We start from the raw sequence: 21,213 nt of genomic DNA, 5'->3' as shown, positions 1-21,213 counted from the left end.
ATGGCACAAATATACTCATTTACAAAAGAGAAACAGACTCATAGACATAGAGAACAGACTTGTGGTTGCCAAGGTAGAGAGGGGCAGGGGAGGGATGGATTGGGAGATTGGCATTAGCATAGGCCAACTATTATATATAGAATGGATAAACAACAAGGTCCTACTGTATAGCACAGGGAAATATATTCAATACCCTGTAATAAACCGTAATGGAAAATAAGTTTTAAAAAATTTTTAAGAAAAGAAGCAGGGTTTCCTGTTCCACATACTTGAATTTATGCAGAAGGATCATTTCCATCACATAGGAAATGGAGGAGACACTCCCAGGAACCATGAAGAGGAAGATTATCCATCAATCACTACTCTTTGTTCAGTCCTACAGTGAACATGGCTCCTCTTGTTAAGGCAGACGGCTCTGCTCTGCATCCCTGCTCTACATCCCTCTGTGATGCAGCACAGAGTAAACCCCTTCAGTCCTGTCTCTCATAAGATGCTGAGCTCCCTCCTCAGATGTCCTCGTTTGTCTTTGCACCACACACACTAGCCTGCCTCAGCAGCTCCGAGAGACAGAGGCCAGTCACACAGTAATGACCTGGAGCTTCTGAGATTCAAATCCCAATTTCCTCCAAATTCTAAAGAATCTTTTCTAATTAACTACAATTAGCCAAGATGAGCCAAGCAAGTGTAGATTTCCCCATCACTGTTTTATCAGGGCTCTTAACTTTCTTTTTTTCCCTCTACCTGAGAACTTTGATCAGTTTATGGATCTTAGAATCTTCTTAGAAGCCAGAAGTAAACAGATGGCAAAAGCCTGAGGCCAAAATCCATTTAAAATCTCAGTTTATCAGGGAAAGAGGAAAACAACCAGACTAGGTTTTAATGAAATGTGAGACTATTCAAGTCTGTCATCTAATTCTTTCTTTTTCCCAGAAGGTCTATACAGAAAATAGCTCCTTTTGCTGACCAATTTACAAAGCAGCTGATCTTTCTCCTGACACTTCAACCCTGAAAGAAGGGACCGCATCTTAATCCCTGATAGATCTCTGGTACCCATCCTGTCGTCTAACACCTGGCAGGCAATTAACAAATGCTTTCTGAATGAATGAAAGGACCAACAGGCTGACCTAGATTTCTCAGTCCTCGGCTAATTATTTTAAATCTATTTGGATCTGAAGCACGCCTGCTTATCACAGGTGTGTCCATGGCCCCCTCTTATTTAATTACATCTTATTGTCTTCTCCTTCACCCTCCATCCCTCCATTTACAGTTGCCTGCACCCATCTGTCATCAACTACCTTATCTGGAATATCTGCATTAGTTAGGGTATCTCTGTTTATCTCATAAACCTGAAATCTCAGTGACTTAACAAAAAATAAGTTTATTTCTTGTTTGTGTGTGTGTTTCTGTGTGTGTGTGTGCACATTGGAAGGGACTACCTCACTGTCTCTCTTGTTCTGTTTCTCTCTCTCTCTCTCTCTCTCTCTCTCTCTATATATATATATATATATATATATATAGTATATTATATATATGTATACTGAGAGAGAGAGATACAGAGAAACAGAGAGAGAATTATATAAAGACATGTAAAGAAGACACATGATTGAGAGAGAATGAATGGAAAGATGCACATTAAAAAGTGGACAGTGGTCAATTCTGGATGCTAGAATTATATGTAGCTTCTATTTCCCTTTTTTTGTACTTCCAAAGTTTCTAAAATAATTGTACTATTAAGAAAAAAAGCCAAATTAGTTTTATCGTTTTGTTGAAAAGAGACTCTAGCATGGAAATGTCCTCCAGAGGAGGCTGTGAGAAGAAAGGCCCCTGGAGGCTGCAGTGAGCAATAGGAAGTGACTCTAGTCAGGAAAGGAAAAGCGCCAGAGAGAAAATGAGACGCAAGGTAGTGACAGTGACAACATCAAGTAATTTCCTTCCCCTCTGAAAACTTTGGTGAGTGTTTGGATGGCATGTGTGTCTCTGGCTGCAAGTTGCCTAAATGGACAACAAATCCTGTGATCTCACAGGAAATGGAAAGTCAAGAGACTGCCGTTTCAGCAGCCATGGAAGGGCCAGTGGCGCTGGAAAGCCCAGATGACAGGTTGACTGAGACGGAACACAGAGTTTTCCTATCACTTCTGCATCTCAGGGCAAGCAGTGGCATCCTGAAAGGCCAGCAATGTTTGTGGATGAGATGAAAGAGTTTCTGACATCAAAACCATCTCAGATCTGACATCTACAGTTCAATATGTGAATTTATGGTTGATATACTTGCCCAAAATAGAATCTGCTATTTAATTTTCTCATTATCATTTCATTTTAAGAGTGATCACTGTGTAATTTAGATATTTCTAGGCATGTCTGCTTATTTTATAACAAGCAGAGGGATAATCTCCTTCCATATGTTTGTAGAATGTTTCAAACTCATGGTAGTTCTTCATAAAAGTAAAGTTTTTAATAAATTTCCACTCTGCTTTATGATTTCTTTTTTAACTGGTACCACTTGAGAGAAGACATTTCCTTTCTCTATAAAACTGCTCCTGGAATAACTCTTCCTTTTCCTTTTCATAGTTGCCTCTTTCCACTGTCTGTCTTCAAACATCTTTTCCTCTTCCCAAACTCCCTTGGTGCTTTTACCCATAAAGGTTTTACGTACCCCGCCACCTAGGAAATCTTGCTGTGGCCACTGTCATGCAGAAAGCAGAGGAGATTGGTTTCAGCTCCCATAAGCTGAAGTTCTGAATGTGACTATAGAGATGTGTTCTAAAGCATGACTGACTTCTATAACTTGTCTGTCCTAGTTTTATGAAGTCTTTGGGGGGCTTTAACCACCATTTAAAACAATATTAAAAACGTATTTTACCCTTAGAAACAAGTGGTTTAATTCTAAATGTTAGAATACAAGTTATTTGTAAGTGTGTATTCTAGGTATCCTAAAGAAAACACTATACAAATTAAAAAGAGCATAACAAAAGAGGAAACATAAAGCAAAAAAGAAATATTTGAAAAAATGACTTCATTAATAACCAGAGAAGCATAAATTAAAAACAAAACATTTGTATTAAAAAATTAGAATTATTTCTATTTTCCACTGAAAGAGTTCCAGTGTGTAAATGGCCAGTCCCAGAATGAGAGCAGGGTAACAGTGAGAACAACTCTTGAATGTCTTTTTGGGGGGAGGAGGTACAGAATGTAAGGAAGGACTAAAAGAATATGTTGGAGATATGTTTAAAGAATTCAGAGACAATCTTTCATGAGATTCTATTAACCAAATCAGGGACTGTTACAGTATCACAATGAATAATATCTGTAATGGATTATAACATACTGAATATAAAAAGAATCCATGTATCTATACTGTTATTAATAAATACAAATGAACAAATAACTGAATGTTACAAATACATTCATACATACACAATAGCAAGAAAAAGAGAAAGCTTTCTGTAACAGTGAAATGACAATAAATGCAGAAGGAATTGTAGAGTTAGAAAAATCATTATTTTGCAACAATCATAGTAATAGTGATTTCAGACACATATCAAAATGGACGCTAAAACCCAAGAGGGATAGTTTGTTTGAGGGACAGAGTATTTACACAGTCTCAAGTATCTTCCCATAGATTACTTATTAATTGCAAAAGGGAAAAGTTACCTTCACAGCAGAGAAACATGGTAGGACCACTTTAACCAAGTGATCAAAGTTAACATCACCAAAAATAGGACAAAATTACATCATGATGTAACCCACTGAGAACAACACAACATCACTTCTGTGACATTCTTTTCAAAAATGTATAACCTGAATCTAATTATGAAGAAACTCAGAAAAACCCAGATGGAGGGACATTTTACAAAACAACCTGTCTGTATTCTTTAAGTGTGTCAATGTCATGAAAAATAAAGATGGAGAAACTGTTCCAGATTAAAGAGATTAAAAAGACATAACAGCAAAACACAATATGTCATCTTGGATTAGATTCTAGATCAGAAAACAAAATGCTATAAAGGACAGTGTTAGGACAATTTAAGTATAGGACCGTGCATTGAATAATAATGTTTTATCAATGTTAAATGTGCTTAATTTGAAAATATGATAATATAAGAGAGTGTTCTTAGAGTATAAAAATTGAAATATTTAGGGATAAAGGGTCTGCAACTTATTCTCAAATCATTCAGCAAATAATAATAATGATTGCATTAATAATAATAATGTATAGTTAGTATTGATAAGAATATATAGTTAGTGAGATTATTCATGCAAACAAACATGACAAAATATTAATAATTGGTGAATATAGACGAAGAACAAATAGGAGTTTATTGTGCTATTCTTGTATCTTTTCTGTAGATCTGAATTTTTTCATAATGAAAATTCTAAAAAATTAGAATAACTAATGCTCATGCCTGTCTAATGAGCTAGTTGCTTTCATGTGTCCCTGGAGGAAATATAAAGTGGCAGAAGCTATCAGTAAAACAATTGTCAATAAATACCAAGGCCTTAGAATATCCGTACTCTTAATCCAGACCTTTGGGAATTTATCCTAAGAGTTAATCATGGAATAGAGGGGAAAAACATTTGTAGAGAGATACTCACTGTTACATTGTTTAAAATATTAAAAACTCCAGAAAATCTAGGCAGTTAGTTGAAATATGATATATTTGTTAATACATCAGATGATCTTCAAAAATATACTAGATTTTTACTCATGCTGGCAAATACTTGTGTTGTATCGTTATGTGTAAAAAAGAAGCAATACCAAATTATATATGATTCAAATTATGTAAAATACAATTTTCATAATAAAAATTGACATTCCCCAAGACATGAACAATACTTATCCATGGTGTGAATTATGAGTTACCATCATCATTTTCTCTATATTTTCTAATGTTTTCCATTCTGTTGTGTTTTCTACCATAAGGGGGAGGAGCTCTGAGCCTAAGTCCAAGGGGCCCCGGACTACCATATGGCTGTTGCCAAGGCCCTTTCTGTCTCCTTGGCTTCCACATCTTTGCTGTGAGGGACTTGGAAAAGGGCACTTCTCCTACTTTGTTTCCTAAAGAGAAGACAGAGCAAACAACTCCAGAGCTGCTGGGGTGAGAGACTGAAGTAGATAATCTATGTCTCGAAGATATTTTTGAAGTCTTGGCCTAGCTGCAAAATGAACATGAACTTATTCTATTCTCTAAGATTAATATTGGTCTTAATATAAGAATACTGTTGTGCGGACCCCGGAAACACACCACTTTAAGAAACAAAGATCTCAAAAGATTTCCAAGTTAATAATCTGAGAGTCTCTAAACCCAAGTGGTAACAAACTTAAGCGGTCCTCAAATAAAGGCAGAACTGGCAATTGCATTATTTCCTACCTTGAATGACTTTATTTTAAACTGAAATAAAAGAACAAGTGAAGTATGTGCACTTTCCATGGAAAGAAGTATTCTGGGAGAAGCAGTCCCAGAGGATTAGTGTTTAAGAAGGAAGATGCTAAGGGGCATATGCAGGAAAGAAATGAGAGTCCTTCACATGAGAAAAGGACCCTATTTTAATGGAGGACCATGAGATGTTTCTGGAGGTCACATGACAAATTGGACCCTATGTAATAACCTATTTGGATCTTGAGCAGATGTTAAAAAAAATCCTGTGAATTTCAGATGAAAAGAAATTTTGCTAGTATCCAGAGTGCATGGGAGGAGATGATGGACTGGTAGGAAAACAAAGCCCGAGGAGTGTCTTTAATTGTGCGCTGTGAGATTTACTGGGGCCCGACAGGGGTCAGATTTGAGGTCCTCCCTGTTCAAAATCTCTAAAAAAAAAAAACGGTATAGACTGGTTAATTCTGCTGACAACACAGAGTTGAGGGAGGCGTAGCCATTCAACAGAAAGTCAGCAAAATTCAGAAGTGTTTGGGGGTTATTCCCTCGCCTTGAAAATTCTCGGAAATCAGTGGATGCTAGTTCATCAATGTTCACATTTGGAGGAGAATGTATGACCTACAAAGTACGTGTAGAAGACCCAATCAAAAGTTGTTTTTGGCACAGGAAGGAAGATTACATTAGTGTAACTTGAATTCCTGGATTGCTTTGGACAATGCCAAGATCTGGGGCTCGACTCTAGATAAGGCAAGTTTCCCAGCCTCCTATTTTAGACATGTCAGAATCTGGAACAGTGCACACACATTTTCAGTAGGATGGAACACTTCACCTTTAGTTGGCCTTTGGTGGGTGGCCACGAAGCAGGGGCTGAGTAGACTAGTCCCTGACAGCCTGGTACAAGGTAGATTCTTCACCACGAACAAACCAAGAAATCATGACATAAGAATATTTCATTTTCTCCATCCTTGCAACTTTATGGAGGGCAAGCAAAAATGCTGTCTTCTCCTGAAGAAGAAGTGAAATGTATCCAATTTATTTGCTATTGAATTAGTCTCCCCAGTACAGAGGATGTAGGCATTTCTTATAAGAGGAAAGGTCATCAACACTCTTTTTTTTCTTCTGTCCTTCCCAGAAAGTTTTGTTTGGGGCTAACTACAGTGTTTGTTTCCATTTTGATGTCTGGATATACCACCTGAATTTGGAAGATCTCGTTCTCTTTTAAACCGTATCTTTGAACAACGCTAGAAGGGTGGCGGGTTCCAAAGGTGTCATTTTGGTGGGAGTCAGGGCACTTAAAAAGATGAAGAGTTCCAGGGTCTTGCTTGTGGCATTTGCAGTGAATTGGTTAGATGGTGAGGACAGTTTGAGGCCATTCAAATTAACAAAGGTTTAGGAGTGTGGTTGGTGAAGTCATCACTGCATTTCAGGATGTAAGGTGGACAGGAAGATGTCCTGCCTGGTTACAAAGAGGTGATAAATATGAAGAAATGACCTACACAGAGGCTGGCAGATGACAGACAGACGTGTGAGGAGAGCAGGCTAGTGGCCTGAGTCTCAAAGGAGAGGGTTTTCTCAAGAAGGGGGGGAAAGCAGTGGCCTAAAAGCTGTCGTGTAGGTCTATAAAAATGTATCTAGACCCCCTAGGACCAGTATCGAGGGGCCACATGCATACAAGCAGCACCATCACCAGGGGTCTTCAGGGTTTCTGAGACCACGGGTGGCAGGAAGGACACTGTGAGGAGTTTGAGGACTTCGGGGGAAGACAATAAAATGGAGTGGTCTTTCCTGGGAACACAGGGGGAGGTATTGGGAGCTCGTTAGTGAAAGCGTGAGTCTAAAGGAGTATGGCAAGGTCCACATTCTGAGCAGATAACAGTTCAGAAGGGACTGCAACTCTTGAGTGGTGCTAGAAAACACCAGGAATTAGAGAAGCAGAACCATGGGAGCTGGACAGAAACAACGGGATTTAGAGAAATTTAGCGAACACTTTTAGCAGGTAATAATCTTAGTGCTGTACAAACACGAGAAGTGAGATTTCCATTTCTGATGAAGAGGTAGATTCTTACATATGTCCTCGTTTAGATCATTAATCCTTGGGTGAATCGGTCCTGCCATCTGAACCTCAAAGCAAAGCTGAGGAGGTTCACGCTAGCGACTCGAACCCAAGCCTTGCCTAATTTCGAGAATATGCCCCTTTTTGTCAAAGTGCTCTTCCTTTTCAAGCCATTCTGGGTCCTGACAACATACTAGGGGTGACGGCAAGGAAGTTGTAGCACTTGGAAGGCCTCAGAAGAGAGGGAAGAAGCTGACTCCAAGAGTAAAAGGTTGAATGATTGCCAGGCAGGGGGCCAAGGAACAGGGGAGCAATTCTGCCAGATCTCCACTCCCCCTCCAAGCGCTCCAACTTCCTATCCACCGCCAAGACACATTTCATTTTTCTGACATGAAATATGTATATAATCCTAGCCTGATTTTTTAAAGCACAAGAGGGTTGATTCTGTTTATGCCTCCCTGTAACTCCCACCCAGTACAAACATTGGCCTCTAGCCTGGTAGTGACGACAGAAGCTAACAAAACAGAATCCCAGAGCCAGGAAGTATGTGGCTAAGTAAATATGCCCCCGAACGCTGACATTTTTAACCACGTAGGGGCAGTGGTGGAGGACTTGGGCAGGGAGGCACAGGCAAGATAGCTGGGTGAGAAAATAACAGCAGACACTTAATGGCTGACTTGTTGCTTGGATGCTGGTGCTGTTTGTCTGGTCCCTGCATTGGGACTTTAGGCATCATCTCCTGGATTTAGATCTTGGTGGCTGAAGCGGGGAAGGGGTATCCTCAATGAAATGAGATCTGTTTCAGGACATTTCATGTGCATCCCCAAAATACATAGCTTGACATAAGCAAATATGACTCATGTAAGAATAATATTATCGTAAAGGAAAGGGATCGGGCAATTGAAATACGTGAGTCCATGAATTAATGGACATCAGGCATTTGTGGTGTGCCAAAGCACATCCATTTGATAGCAAGAGCCACGGTGCTGTGCACCTTGGAGCTCTTATTTCACAAAAACATCATTCCCACTGTAGTAGGCAGGGATCCATGGCATCAGAGATCTTGTATCATTTCTCATTCATTGAGGTTCCTAAAAACATCACTAAATTTCATCCTTTGTTTTAATACTTTTATGAGCAGAATGGTTCTATCGTCTAATATTGTGTTTATTCCCAGCATCTGGCTCATAATGTATGCATTTTTGATTATATGCACTTTTGGATGAATAAATGATAATGAGTGAAGGACTCATTGTTCCTTTAGAGATTCTGAGAAACTTAAAAGGAAAAATGTATAAATTCAGCTTAATTTCTGATAATGGTTTTATGATCTCAAAGAGCCATAGAAAGGATCTTTCTCAAGACCAAAGCAAGATCTTCCTACTTACATGTGGCAGCTGTGCCGTGTTCTCCTTTACACCCATGTGCAGGAGTGCAACGGGGGCCATTTTTGTTGGTCAGTGGTCAGTAGTTTTAGAGTGGGAATGATGCCTTCCCCTCTGGTGTCCCAGGTTAGAACTTGTCTAGGCAGATTTTTGACATCTGTGGAGCTATAGGGGCTGAAATGTATGGATCATCTTGGTCTGAGGGTCAAGCTAAAGCTGATTCCCTAACTTGAAAATCACTAAAGTTTCCTATTTGATTACTTCTTCTAAAACTAGAGAATATTAAAAAAATAAATCTGCAAAAAGATTCTTGAAACGTTTGATCTGGATTTCTCTTTCTCTTTCTTTCTCTTAATCCATACTTCCTGTATTAATATCCTTTCCTGTCTTGAAATAGAGACCTCAGATATCTGCCACTACTATTTTGATTGCCCAAGGTAAGTTCAAAAATTGAAAAAACATCTGTCTCAGAGATCATAACTCAAAGCAGTGTTAGTCATTATAGGAATCAATATTAAAGGACATGCACATGTGGGGATGTGCCTTTAACTCAAGTCGTTTTCAATTGGAAAATGTTATTCTTAATAGAATTGGCAGGATTAATTTTGAGCATTTTTAATTCTTGGTTTCTGTCACCATGCCTACAGGATATACAGCCTTTCCACGGCCTGCTCCCTGCGTAATCTCCTCCTCAGTTTTTGGCTTCTCTTCTATCTATGTTTAGACATCTGAGCTCATCACTACATTCTGCTTTCCCCAACTGTTGTTGGGCTCTTTCCCATGCCCCTGACTGCAAGCTGGACAGCTATCCAGCAGTATTCTCACTAAATTAAGATGGTATCTCAATAGCAAGCGGGTTCTTCTCAGTCAGAACAGAATGAGTATCTTCTAGCCTTCTCAGCCAACACTACGAGATTAATGGAGAGTCGTAGCCAAAAGTGAGATGATTCTTTATCAGGCTGCGCGCACTAATACTAATACTATCTTCCATTTTTTATAATGTTCCCTTTTGAGACGCATTCTTCCTGTATAGCACCCTCTGTAACATCACAGATTTCTGAAATTGCAGGGGGCGCCGGTCAAACAGAATGGGGTGAGATTGGCACTTCCTAAAGCTTGCCATGCACAGCCCAGCAACCATCCATGTGGCACTTAGATGCTTAGACTCACTTTCTATCCGCACTAAAAGGGAGAGTATAAATAATCTCCTCCTACTTCTGCCTTTCACAGATGAGGAACTGAGGTCCAACAATGAAAGGTCTTATGTATTTTCATATGGCTAGGTTTTTATTGAGCGGCTGTGTGAATTCATGTAAAGAACCCACATCTCCTTCCTATTATCCACATTTCATGCCAATAGCACTTGATGGAAAAGAAACTTTTCTTTAACATGTAAAATTATATAAAGTACTTTTGTTTGTTTGATAAAATTATGAGACCTACCTTGACCAACACAGAAATCTTCATCAATTGAAGAACCTAAGGGCAAGACGGGAATAAAGATGCAGACCTACTAGAGAATGGACTTGAGGACATGGGGAGGGGGAAGGGTAAGCTGGGACAAAGTGAGAGAGTGGTAGTGTATATATGGACATATATACACTACCAAATGTGGGATGCATAGCTGGTGGGAGGCAGTCGCATGGCACAGGGAGGTCAGTTTGGTGCTTTGTGTCCAGCTAGAAGGCTGCGAGGGTGGGAGGGAGGGAGACGCAAGAGGGAAGAGATATGGGGATATATGTATATGTATAACTGATTCACTTTGTTATAAAGCAGAAACTAACACACCATTGTAAAGCAATTATACTCCAATAAAAATGTTAAAAAAGAAAAAGCCATTGACAGTAGAAGTAAAATCAAAATTTAATTTCCCAATTCCCAAAATTTAATTTCGATGCAGGGGACACGGGTTCGTGCCCCCATCTGGGAAGATCCCACATGCCGCAGAGTGGCTGGGCCCGTGAGCCATGGCCGCTGAGCCTGCGCGTCTGGAGCCTGTGCTCCTCAACGGGAGAGGCCACAGCAGTGAGAGGCCCGCGTACCGCAAAACAAACAAATAAACAAACAAAAAAAAAACTTCTACAAATGGGGGTTGCATGGAACAAAGAAGTACATAAAGGCTTTTTAAAAAGTCCTGAAAGGAGACCCACAATGATTATTTAGAGTATCCAACCTTGGGCAAAACCTACATTTTAGCTGCTATTTACTAAACAGCATAATATTTATCTTTGGATGCTAGCTTATCTATTAAAAGGGAGAACAACAGCTCCCTGCGCCAGAACAATGGGCTGGGAAGCAGAGAGCTAGTATCCCTAGAATCAACTATTCTTGAGGTTCATTCTCTCACCCAGACATGTTTAGTTTCCTCTCTTGTCCTACATTTACCAGGTTGTAAAAAAAGGTTAGACTGTACAATCCCTAAGGATTCGCGTGATCTTTAATAGTTTACAATTCATTTTCCTAGAATTAGGTAGAAGGTAAAGACATATAATTGTTGTAATAGTACCGGAATCTCTGAAGAGTAAAAGATACCTAGTCTACATATTTTCTAATGTTCAGCCTGCTGTCTCTATTTCCCTTTAGTGGATCGTTTGGCTGTACTACTCATAGTTAATATATGATCCCCTTCTTGCAATCTACTGGATCCACCTACACTGAAATGTCCGGGTTCCTCTCTATCACCACCATCTCCGTTTTCTAAATCTTGGAAATTCTCAGCCTTGAAGCAGCTTGTTGGCTCTGAGCTGGGTATCTGTTTGCTTGGTGTTTTTCATCATCTGGGAATTCTCACTTGGGACTCTCTGTTCTGTGTTCATTGGCTCCCTGGTCTCTGTGTTCTCGGCCTCCTCGCTGATTATTCCATTGCACGGTTTCCCTTCATGGCTCATCTTTTTTCATTTGTTTCATGTTGTTCATGTCAGTATATTTAAGCTCAGGCCTGGTATTTCTGGATCCTTTCTAACAGAACTCTGTTTATGTTTTCCTTTCTTCCTTCTCTCCTTGTTAGATCATCTGTCCCACAGTTGCATTCCACTGGCAATTGCAGAGAATTTATCAATGCAGTTTAAAAATTTCGCATTTGTTTACTGGAAACTTCCTTCCTACTTGAGGTCTTCTTATTCTCAGGAGGCGTCATCGTCTATATCATATCTCTTTGTTTCTGAAGCTTCCTCATAAAATGGAAAAATAAATGCCTTGGTGTGGTAAGCAGAATTTCTAAAATGACCTCCTCCTCCTTGAGGTGTTCTGACCTAATTCTCCAAACTTGTGAATATGATGATGTATCGCACTTGTGATTTTGTGTTTTGCTATATGGCACAGTTGCCCTTAAAATAGGAAGATAATCCAAGTGGGCTTGACATAATCACGTAAAAGCCAAAGGGAAAGTCAGAGAGATTTGAAGCATGAGGACTGGACACACCGTTGCTGCTGTGAAGATGGAGAGGTCCGTTTGGAAAGCAGGAGGAGGAATGAGGGTGGCCATGGGACAGACAGCAACCTCTGGCCAACAGCCAGCAAGGAAGTGGGGACCTTCATGCAGCAACCAGTCAGGAGAAAGTAAATTTAGTCAACAGTCTGAATGAGTTCAGATTCTTCCCCAGAGCCTGCAGATATGAGCCTCACCTTGACTTTGTCCTGTGGGATCCTAGGCAGAGAACCCAGTTACACGGGGCCCAGGTCTCTGACCTGCTGAAACTGTGATATAATACTTTAGTGTTCTTTCAGGCTGGTAAGTTTGTGGTGATTTGTTACACAACTGTAAGAAACTAATACTCCCAGCTGTTGTGCTCTTTTGGTGCTTCTGTCCTCCTGCCTCTGGATTCGGTACCTACAGAAGGGGGATCTCTGGGTTCATTGAGTTAAAGTGCTTTTGGATCACAGGATCTCCCAGATACTGAGGTTAGGAGAAGTTTCCAGCTAATGTTTTAAATAAATCTAATTTAGAATTGCAATATTGCTTTATTTGAAGAGAACGGGGAACAGCCTGGCAGAGTCACCCCTACTCAGGTACCAGCAGCTGAAATCTCTGAACTAGCAAATTATACCCTCAATTCAATGACACAGTAGGGGGTGGGCAGTGGGGGGAGTATGGAAAGTGGGTGTGAATGATGTTGGACCAGTCACATGAAAAACGTGGGTTAATGCGATTTTAAAAGTAAATAAAAAAAGAGTAAGAACAATTTGCAAAGGTAAAAAGAGACTAGAGTAGAATGGGATCAAAAATACTGTAGACAAGTTGATGGGTAGATTCTGAGAATTGATCAAACTACTTACAAAATAACCATTGCTTGTAGAGGTAAGGGAAATTGGGTGTGAAAGAAAAAAAATTAAATATTTGGGCATACTCCAGGCCTCTTCTTAGTTGTGTCTTTTCTTTCTGCCTCACTACAAAGTAAAGAATCAACTAAGGAACTGTAGAACTGTAGAAAAATTGTATTTTTACTCTGATAATATGAATCTGAATATTAAATGCAAGTTAACAGAAGAATAAGATTAAAGATAGTTGTAAGAGAATTCCACAGCAAGTGGCTCCAAAGCTTTGAAACTCTCAAAAGGGATTTCACCTTAAAAGAAGTCAATAAAATATAAGTTCGAAATCCCTGTTTATGAATAAAGTTGAAAATGTTCAATTCGGGAAGCATCTTCTGTGAAAAAGAAAATCTAAAGATGTCAGAAATCAAGATTTAAATTTAGCAAAATCTGGAGATCTTTAGCTAAGTGTCTTCATTTCTGTAGGCCTCAGAATTGCATATCACTTGCATATCCAAACTTGTCATTATGTAAACAAACTTGTTTTTATAGAAATAAAAATATAATAATGTGCTAGTCTAGCAATATCTGTGGCCCATGTCTAGCAAATACCAGGAAGAGTAGAAGCCATATCAGAAACCAGGGACTTGAAAATCTCAGACTGTGAGAGAGCAGAAAGATTGTGTTCAAAAATTTCCCAAAGTTCCCTGCTATTGGGCAAAGTCAAGTTGTGACTGTTCCTAAACTCATCCTAAAGGAAATCTCTGGCTAGGCATCCCCAGGTGGGCTGTGTCAGTTTCGTGTCAATTCATGGGGTTTACAATGAATGAGAGCGAGGGAGAAGGCTGACATGGACTAGTGGCTCAGGGAGGGGGTGAGAGCAGTAACTGAGACCTGAAATATGAATACTAGTGAGTTAGGTGAGGTGGGAAAGTGCGGGGGAAGAGAGCGTTCCAGGTAGAGAAAACAGAGAGGGGTTGTTGACAGCTCACGTTAATAACTTCTTTCCCGGTTGGCCATATTGCCAACTACAATGAAAACGATACCTTACATTTTCACACATTTCATAGTTACAATGTTCATATCTCTTCTCTTAAGGTATCTTTAAACAGCTTGTTGGGATACACACGACAGGAATTTATTACCCCAGTGTTAAAGGTGAAGAAATCGAGGTCCTGCGTGAATGAAGTAGCTCTCCCTCAGTTAGTGACAGCTACTGATCTGACCCAGCTGCAGTCAGAAATGTTGCTATGAAAGATTCTAAGTGTCATTTGCACCCAGTTTACAATTTGTTTGCATTTTTACCTGCATTTTTAAAAACTTATTTAATTGACATTATTAGGTATGATCATTAGGATCATCTCCATTTGGAAGAAACTGAATGTCAGAGAATTTACATAATTTATCCAAAATCACTCCACTGTGATAACTAACCCTAAAATATCTCCATTGCCTAGCCCGCCCTTTACCTGAAATGATGGAAGGCCTATTAGGGTGATTAGAGCAAGCCCCCAATAATTCTTATCCTCCTGACTTAGTTCTACACATGGGCAAATCAAGACAACTTAATTCTGTTCCACTGAAGGCTTCCTTCCCACATCACCATGTCCAGCAATGGAAGCTGCCTTTGACTTTTGCTGCAGTAAAGATCAAGGTATTAGCACATCTGTCCTGTGTGTATTTCACTGGTCAAACAGCCATGGGCCAGCATTTGCTAACAAGATTAAATATACATCTGTTGATTGTGTCAAAGGAGAGTTTCTTCAAATTTTTTTTAGGGTTAGAGAAGATAAGAGGAATAAGAGAAAGCTTGACAGATGATGGGGGAAATGGGGGAAGGGGAGAGTGAGGGCTGATGGTTCCAGGAATATGGAGAAACTTGGAGGAATGCCCAGAATTTGGAGTGGGAGCTAGGGAGGGAGACACAGGGCAAATAAGGGAGGCGATAAAGACAGACTCAAAGTGTAAGGAGGCCTTGAATGTCAGGACAGGAAGTTTGAAATTGATGGCGGAGGCATGGAGGAGACAAGAGAGACATACAGGGAAGTGAGGAGTAATGCTGTCACGGGAGCCCTGGAGGCCTGTCACGGGCACAGGGAGTCTGGCTGGCTGGGGCTTTGGAGAAGAAAAGATTGCAAGGGAAGGGAGAACTTCCAACTCTCATGTACCTCACAGATATATAAATAAAGCACAATAAGGACTATAATGAGGAAATAAATGTCATAAAAATGTTTGATAGCAGATGGGGCATAGAAATGTGAAGAGATGCCAGTAGTCTCTAGCCAAGAGCAATAAGGGAAAGTTTGTTCTAGATGACCTTCGAAGCTTTGTTCCAACCTTGCAGATTCTGTAATTCTCTGCTCTGGTTCAATGTATTGAATTCCACTAGAAGCATTTATTTGCCCACTACCACCTATGTAGAAAACATGATGCAGGGTGCTGTGGTGGAGTGAGGGGGTGGGAAGGGGTGTGTATTTGGATATCATCTAGTTCCCTGCTCTGAAGATCTGTGCATCCTGGGAGGAAGATCTTGCAAATTCGAATGCATTCCAGAACGAGTAAATGACTTTAGAGAATTATACATGCAATGGAAGCCTAGAAGGGAGGCTGGGCATGCTTAAAAGTCATCTAGGGGGGCTTCCCTGGTGACACAGTGGTAGAGAGTCCGCCTGCCGTTGCAGGGGACTCGGGTTCGTGCCCCGGTCCGGGAAGATCCCACATGCCGCGGAGCGGCTGGGCCCGTGAGCCATGGCTGCTGAGCCTGCGCGTCCGGAGCCTGTGCTCCACAACGGGAGAGGCCACAACAGTGAGAGCCCCGCGTACCGCAAAAAAAAAAAAAAAAAAAGTCATCTAGGAATGTGATGGTTTTAGGGGTAGGCAGAGAAAGATGATGACCCTTACCAGGCAGAGGCATGTCAAAAAAAGGGTGAGAATGATAATTTTGGAGGCAGAATTCTAAGATGATCCCCAGTGATTCACGCCCTTGTGTAACTCCCCCTCCTTGAGTGCAGGTGGGACCTGTGACTTTTTCTAGCCGATGGACGATGTCAGAGGTGGTGCATGCCACTCCACTGATTAGATTACGTTAGATGGTAAAGGTAACGTGATAACAGTGCATTAGAAGTGAGTTGCCATTCTACTTGGCAAGGAACTGTGGGGCTTCTAGGAGCTGAGAGCATTCCCCAGCTGACAGCCAGTAAGAAACCAGGACCTCAGTCCTACAATTGCAAGAGACTGCATCCCACCAACAAACAGGTGAGCTGGGAAAGGACCCAGAAAGGAGAGTAGTGTGGAGGACACCCACACTGTAGTCTTACGAGACCCTGAGCAGAGGGTCCAGCTAAAGCATGCCTGGACTCCAGACCAACAAAAACAATGAGATAATGAAGGGATGATTTTTAAGCTACTAAGTGTGTGGTAATTTGTTACACGGCAATAGAAAAGTAATACTACAAGCTATCAAGTCTGGCTGAAGCTGTGAGTACATGTTGAAGGTCAGTGGGAGATAAGCTCGAAATATTGTTTGGGGTGAGACGACTTAGTCCAGTCCAATGTAAAATCTATGTAATGAATGGAGTCTAGTTCATATTAGAACTAAATAAAATTCCAGCGGGTGGGACAATATTGGGAGACACCACAAGAGCTGCCATGTTCTGTGGTAATGGCAGGGGTGTGGTTTGGGGATTAAGAGAAGGAGTGACTCTACAGAATCAGCACCATGGCCATCAGCACCATACTATCTTTCTAGCACTTGCCTAGAAGAGTGGCTGCCAGTTTGCAGCTATTGTGATGGTTACCTCTGGGGCTACGCCACTCCCATCAAAGTTGTTAAAGGCTGGGCAAGTGTTATTAGAAGGCACGAGACAGAACTGCCACGGAATCCTGGAAGAAGGAGATAATAGTGTGCGTTCTCCTAACTCTACTAGTAGATGGTTCACTACCATGGAAAGACTGGATGTTCAGACCTTGTCAACCATGAGAAGACTTTCTTAATATGAGCTGGAATTTCGTGGGATCACAATTGTCAGAGATGAGAAGGACCTTTAAAATTATCATTTTAAAAGATGAGAAGACAAAGACCCCATGATGGGAAGGTAACTGTTCAAGCTCCCATAGTCACACCATGACAGGCCAGGTAGGACCTGCACCCCTTCTACCACAGCCTCTCAGGTCTGGGACAGACAAATAAAGGAGGAAGGATTCGTTTAAAGGTATCAACTATTAGGAATGTAGAGTGGCTGAGTGCCTTTTGAATTTATAAACAAACCTCATAATTGCCCGAGCATTGCCTTGGCTACTAGAGATTCCTCCTCGTGTATAGTATGTACAGTCATTTATCTGCCATCTCTGCTTCTTGACTACTTCTACTCCCATTTGTTTGTTTAATGTGAATTTATTACATAACTTTGTACCTTTCCCTTTAGAAAAGCATTGCTAACTACAGGCTCAAATTTCTTTCTAGGGGTTGGACTGTTAAAATTGGGAGGTGCCATCCCTTTTTCTCCATCAAGCCTACTCTCTTCTCTCTGAGCATACATAGCTCCTGTGGTCTTCCTCTCAATTTCAAGTAGATGTTGGAAACAATAATATTCCAAGCACCTGGATTATAATAGCTCTCCAGAGCCAGAAATGCAGAGCAATATTGCCAGAGTGACAAATATTTGAGATGGCAATTGTGGAAATGACACATAGGCACTAACTCTAAGACAAGCTCTCTCTGTAACTTGCTCTGAAATTCTTCCATAAGGAGAACAGGGAGGAAGGAAGAAGGAGGAGAGAAGAAAGAGAAGCAGGATAGAAAAGGAGACACTGAGGAAGAGAGACACAGATGATAAAAGTATTGGTAGAAGAAGGATGAAAATTTTATATTTAGTGACTGACTCTACTCTCTAAGATGCAAAAGTTGGGCCAGACATTAGGTATAGCACTATAGATCCACAAATATAGTTGAAAGCTTTCACAAAGACATGAAAGAAAGACAATATCGAACCTATAGCTTGTAGTTTTACTTCCACACATATTGAGCCCCTCAGTTTTAGTTTTGGAGAGTCACCTCTGGTGACAGACATCTGCTTCCACCCTAGCACCCTGTTCCATTCTGAATTGCCTTCTTCCTGATAAAAGGGAACATAAATTAATCAACAGAAGGAAGAGGTGAAGGCATTCCAAAGGTACATACTTCCAGGTATAAGATAAATACCAGGCATGTAATGCACAACACGGTAAGTATAATTAGCACTGCTGAATGTTTACATATGAAAGTTAAGAGAGCAAATCCTGAGTCCTCATCACAAGGAAAAATTTTTTTCGATTTCTTGAATTTTGTATCTATATGAGATGATGGATGTTCACTAAACTTACTATGGTAATCCTTTCATGGTGCATGTAAGTCAAACCATTATGTTGTACAACTCAATAAAACTTCAAGAAAAAGAACAAAAAAGTATCAGGAGAAGAGACTAGAAAGGGAACATATAATGTCAGACCTAACATTTTTCCCTGACTCAGAACAGTAAAACAATTTACCAAACTGTGTGAGCACCCCCAGACATGTCTCCCTGGATTGGAATGCTGTGGCAAAAAGACCAGTCTTACAGCCACGCACCCACTGAACACAGATTAGTGTCCTGGAAATTTGGGTGGCGGTCAGTGACTATCTCAAAATGAAGTCCCTGTAGCCAGGATGGCTGAGCAAAGCCCTTTGCATCCTACTATAGCATCTGTTGGAGGCCTCATCTGATAGGAAATGATTAACAGCCACTCTGCTATAGAAGAATTGCCCCTGAGAAGCATTCCTGGGAAAGAGCATAAAACCACAACCAAATGACCACGCCGCGTCCCATGTTAGGTACACAGTGAGTGGTTCATGTGTGGGCTTTGGACAGAAGTCTGAAGTTCAGATAGGCTATTGGACTGCAAGTGCTCCTAATGACTTCACTGGCCTTGACATGTGAGCAAGCAGGACATGTACCCATTAGAGGCAGACTTTTATTAGAGTGACCATTCCAGAGGTGATTAGCAACTTGTAAAGAATGCAGTTACCGCTTAAGCTGTATGCAGCTGAATACATTTTAACTGTAATTGAAAACAAATGTATGCTTAACTGTATGGTCGGTTAAGCCTCATGCCTGGGACTGTTATCATACTATTTTCCATTAAGTAAAACTGCATGTGTTGGGATTTATTTGCAATTATGAAGTTGCAATTTGATGAAGGCTCAAAACAGACCTCTTTATTTAGTGTTTGCTCTGCAGCCCCAGCTCAACGTGGGCCACTTTGATTTTTGTCACGAACTTTTCAGATTCCCTGAAATGGTGAGTAGGAATATAGATGTACTTTTATTTGCATTATTTTAAAAGAATATTTTTAAACTCAGCAAACTCTTCCTTACTCTTACGTAACAGGAAGGTCATTGATGGTTATGGCCACCTGAACATTTTAATCTTGATGACTTTCAGAAGAAATCAGTTTCCAAATTCTGTTGATAATTAAGAGGCATGTTTAGGGCTTATGAGCTGCAGTTATGTCTGTTTTTAACCACCTGCAATTGTCAAGGATCTCATGGTATTCTTTCCTCAGACTGGATGTTTCATCCCAATGAACTACGAAAATTTGATTTTAGGGGGATTTGCTATAATTACATAACTTGCTTTCTGAGGACAGTTTCAAAACTTAGGTTTGGGAATAAGAGAACTGGCTCTAACTCCCTAGTTGGAAGCGATATCAGGAGGTGACTTCATATCTCTGGACCTTAGTTTTGCCATCTGTAAAACTGGGGTAACAAACCTGATCTTATCTACCTAGCAGAGATATTTTGAAAGCACAGGAGGTGACAGCGGTAGAAGGGTTTTGAAATCTGTAATGAATATTCCAGATGTCAGGATCATGATAACAGGAGCCTTCTTCTCTCCCTGGACCCATGAGGTTTGTCTCCACTGAATGTAGCAAGGTCTGGACACATCAAGATGCTCAATAAATGTTTGCTGGAATGCAACCATGGTTTATGGGGTGCATCTCTAATGGTCATCATGACGCCTTTAGGACAGGCACACGGAAATGCATCTCAGCCACAAATGGGGGGATTTAAGTAGTTTGAAAGGAAGTGCCCAGTCTTTGAGATGAAGAGCAGCTGGAATACCTCTTGCAGAGTCCTCTCCAAGCGTATTCTTCTACTTGCTCTCCCACTGGTTTTCCTTGATCCTCTTATCGTGACCAGCTAAGGCTTTCTCTTCGGACATTGCCCTGTTTGATCTCACTTGTGATCGTCATCCTCATTGTCAATTCAAGGTGCATCTCTGAGCTACCAGATGCTTAGCTAAACCCAAACATGAACCATATATTGCGTCTTCCAGCAGCCAGATGACGTGCCGATGGGAGATGTGAACCCCCGGGGGAAGTGCCTGGAAGAATGACAAGCTAAGCTACAGAGAGGATGGCAACTCTGGATTCTAAATTTTATAATAAGACTGTATAATAAGGTTCTGAGAAAGATAGGGCAAATGGTACTTGATTTCAAGAAAAAACATCTGAGGAAATCAAAACTAGTTAAAGATCAAGTGGTAGAAGAATTATCCTTTCTAAAACAACTACCAAGTAAGCATGGCATACAAGAGCCCATCCACTCTTGCCCTTGTCTGTCTTCTCTCTTTAGCTGATCAGTCATTCTCACCATTTGTGTTTACTCACTGGACACATTTACTCTATATGTGAAAAACATAAAGTTTCCCCCTTCTCTGAACGTGCAGTGTTTTTAGGTCTCTTTGCCTTTTTACATGCTGTTGTCTCTGCTTGGAATAGCTCCCCCTGTCTCCACCTCATGAGCTCAGACTACTGTGATGGTATCATTCTATGCCTGCCTCTTCCACAACCTGTGCGCCCCTTGAGAGCACGAACTTGTTCATCTCTAGATTTTCAAAACTCACTCCTGTGCTGGCGCAGAGTGTGTATCTCCTGAACACATTGTATAGATCGCTGGTGTCCGATAGAACTTACTGTGATGATGGACATGTTCTGTGTCTGTGCCACCCAGTCCAGTAGCTATGAGCCATATGTAGTGACTGAGCACTTGAAAGGTGGCTAGTGCCACTGAGGAGCTCTACTTCTTAATTTAAGCAGTGAATGTGAATAGTGGCTGCTGCATTGGACAGCA

The sequence above is a fragment of the Phocoena sinus genome, chromosome 13 (genome assembly GCF_008692025.1).
Source record: "Phocoena sinus isolate mPhoSin1 chromosome 13, mPhoSin1.pri, whole genome shotgun sequence".
Taxonomy (NCBI): Eukaryota; Metazoa; Chordata; class Mammalia; order Artiodactyla; family Phocoenidae; genus Phocoena; species Phocoena sinus.
Note: the sequence above shows the minus strand (reverse complement) of the source record.